Here is a 3,888-nt window from a genome sequence, read left to right as displayed (position 1 = left end):
TATTTTTCCTGTTCCACGTTGTTTTCTTCAGACCATTTGATACACTTCCCAAAGCAGTCGATGGCATCAGTATGCTTTATTGGCGGCACAGGTACGACTGCAGCGGTACCACCTTCCTCCACTTCTGAAATTTCTATAGCTAGTTCATTTTCAGCACTCGGGTTCTCTTCTACAAGTACATTGTCTACACTATTCCATGCTTCTAAATCATCTGTGTTGAAGTTTGTCTAAAATTTTATTTGAATATTAATTTAAATTATTTCTACAAATGCATAAGTTAAACCGTACCTGGAGAAACATTGTATGGATAAGAGAAAGTGTGCTCTCCATAACAGAAAGGTCTTCTCTGAATCACAAATCTGCTAGAGGTATATTGTCCTCATCATCTTCATCGTCAGGTATGGTTTTATTAATTGAAATGTTTTTCCAACACTTCTGAAGAACAACCCCTGAAACTTTTTCCCAAGCTGCAGCAATAAGTTGAACTGCATTGAAAAGGGTGAGGTCCTTTAACACTGTGTTTATATTTTCTTTTTGCACTACACTGCTCAGTAAAGAATTTCGGTAAAATAATTTGGTGAGGCGAATCGCGTTTTGGTCCATCGGTTGAATTAAATATTATTTTTCCGTCTGGAGTCACCAAATCTTCTTCTGGTGGATGAATAGGAGCGTTATCCAGGAGTAATATTGCTCGCTTTGGTAGATTTCGACTTTCAAGAAAATCTTCAACATATAATTAAAAGTATTATTAAGGAGTATTGAAGTGAAAATTGTTGTAATATACAAACCTGAAGCACGAATTTACTAAAAAAAACCAGTTTTTAAAAATTTCGATATTCATCCACGCGGATTTTGAGTGCGCAAGTGTTTTGTTTTTAAAGGAACGAGGGTTTTTTGATTTTCCTATTACAAGAGGCTTTAATTTCATTGTTCCCGTTGCATTTGAGCAGGCAAGAATTGTAACTCGTTCTTTGGATATCTTTCGGCCAGGTGCTCTGTCTTCATTAGCGTAACCTAGAGTTTGGTTCGGCAACATCTTCCAGTAAAGTCCAGTTTCATCAGCGTTGAAAACTGCATCTAAGTCTTGAAGTCATTTTTTACAATAATTTCATTTAATTTTTCTTTGAACGGTGCCACTAAATCAGATTGGGAGGACAGTTTTTCGCCAGATTCTTTTAAAATTCGGATCCCAAACCGTTTTTTTAAATTTACAAAACCAACCATTACTTGCCTTAAAATTTTCATTGGGATATTTTGTATTATGGATTTGCACAACTTTGGCTTTTAAAATATTGCTGTTAATAGGTACGTGCTTTTCACGCTGGGAGACAAACCACTTATATAAAGCCTTTTCCATCCTATGATATTCGCCTTTCTTTAACGATTGTCGTCTCAATGTGCCAGCATGTGTACCTTTAACACTTCTTATCACTTTCCGGAAATTTTTTAAAATTGTGCAAACACTCGATTTTGGAATACCATACATCAAAGAGATTTCTTTCACGGTTTTCCCTTTTTATTGTCGTCAATTATTTTTAATTTGTCTCCCAAGCAAAGCCGTTTTCGAATTGAAGTCATTTTTAAATAATTTACGCGATATCCTCACTTTACCACTTTGAACTCACAACTGATATTTCGCGCAATGAAGCGTGCAAGGTAGGTGGGAACGACGATCAAAATAAGGAAGATGACGCAGATTTCGAAGTGTCTGACAATGAAGTTGAAGAACCAGTTATCGAGGAGAATATGCAACAACAGAAAGTGAGTTTTTCGAAAGCAGTTGAATGCATGAATACCTTGATCAAGTGGTATGAAAACAAGATGCGAATCAGATATCACATCCTATTAATATGCTTACGAAAATTGTCAGAAGCTTTTACACAAAATAAAAGAAACAAATAAGTCTCGACCGCTTCTTTAAACCAGCCCATACAAATTAATATGTACATGTGTATGTATAATGTGAAAAACTAAGTCTAAGTTTCTGTTTTGTTACGAGTAAAAGAGAGTTCTGTAAATAAATTTAACGTATTATATCACCAAAATTATGCTTAATTCCGAGTTTTTTCAAATTTGAAAACCCTTTGGAAAAGTAAATATTTCGGAATAGTAAAACAATTTTGGGACATTTTGGTTAACTTTTTCGCGATTCTACTGTATATTTATCTTTATTTATTTATTTAATTTTTTATTTTTCGTCTGAAAGTTTTAAATTTAAAAAGCAAGCATTAAAATTTAACCAATTTGACGGGAAATCATGTTCTAAACCAATCAAGCTCACCAAACACCAAATTCAGCATTTAATGCAGCTGGCGTATCCAAACTAGAGTGATGTATAATGTAGTACTTTGTGATCAAAATAAAAGCTGTACGTCGAAAGTAAAGAGTGAAAAGCATTATATTAATCGTGGATCAATATCAAAACTATATTAGAGAAGCATCTGAGATCTTATAAAATGTGTATATAAATGATCAGCATGATGAGCTGAGTCCGTCTGTCTGTCTGTATGCACGCAAAATACTCCCTTAGTTTTTGAAAGACCGACCTGAATTTTTTTACATGCCTCTTTTAATATTATAATTACAATTATTAAAGTCTGGAATTATTATAAGAACAAATATTTAAAAACAAATTACTACTTTTATATTTTAAATCAAAAAAGAAATAATAATAATTCTGAAGAAAGTTTACAAAAAGGTGTAAATTTTTTTAATATCTTTGTACCATCTATATATGTATATAAAATTAAGTGGCAAAACTTCCTGTTCGCATACTCCTCCTAGACGGCTTGCCCGATTTCAATGAAATTTTCAGGGGTGATTGGGATCTGTTTGGAGGGTGCACATAAGAAATTTAATGTGTGTATCATTGCACGTTATGCAAAGAAAAAAAAAACAAAAAACGAAACAACTGGCGGATGTTTACAATTAATAAAAAACATTGACATCGCATGTTGATTGTTTTTGCCTGTCACTCGTTCTTTCTATGGATGACTGTCAAGCTAACAAGACATACAGAACGTAAGTGTTCCGAATGCACTGAGTGTATCAAAAAAAATGTTTCAACATTGTGTGTATTTTTCTCAGATTTCAACGTGATTAACATTCTGCGTACAACACAGAAAGTGAGTATTGTTGTTGTTTCATATGTGATGCCATGCGGTTCGATTGTCGCTTTAAAATGCGCGGTGTGTGTAAAAAAAAGTGTTTCAACATTGTGTGTTTTTTCCAGATTTAATTCCATCGATTTGCTACATTTATTCGAACCGATTTTGTGCTTTCTGCTGACCGTGCAACACACACAAAGCAAGTTAGTATTGTTATTGTTTCGTAAGTGCTTCCATGCGGTTCGCAAATACACTGTTGGTGGGTCTTATTGCATATGCGTGTGTGGGTAAAATACATAGTTTAAGATGTAGTTTTAGGTTAATTTTTCCATTTTTATTTATGTACTTCAAATATGAATACTCTAGCACGACCACCGGGGACAACACTAACTACCTTTTTCGAGTTGTCTGAAAACGATGAATTTGCAAGAACATTGCTATATTCCGAAATACCACAATATTTCACTTGGAATCCACCATCGAAAACATTTCATCGACGAAAGCAAGGGGAGCGTGTTGACGGTTATCCAAATGCCCGTAAAACCGATGCCATAAGACGCATTTACACCATCCATTCGAACAACGCCGAATGTTTTTATTTGCGTCTGCTATTAGTCAACGTGCGCGGACCAAGATCATTTGATGATATGAAAACTGTTGACGGTCAGTTGTGTGCAACGTATCGTGAAGCATGTCAGCGATTGCATTTGTTAGAAGATGATATGCATTGGGACACCGCACTTCATGAAGCATCACTCCCATCTCATCCAAAACAAATACG

The sequence above is a fragment of the Bactrocera neohumeralis genome, unplaced genomic scaffold, assembly GCF_024586455.1.
Source record: "Bactrocera neohumeralis isolate Rockhampton unplaced genomic scaffold, APGP_CSIRO_Bneo_wtdbg2-racon-allhic-juicebox.fasta_v2 cluster11, whole genome shotgun sequence".
Lineage (NCBI taxonomy): Eukaryota > Metazoa > Arthropoda > Insecta > Diptera > Tephritidae > Bactrocera > Bactrocera neohumeralis.
The sequence above is the reverse complement of the archived record's forward strand: the minus strand, read 5'-3'. Positions refer to the sequence as shown.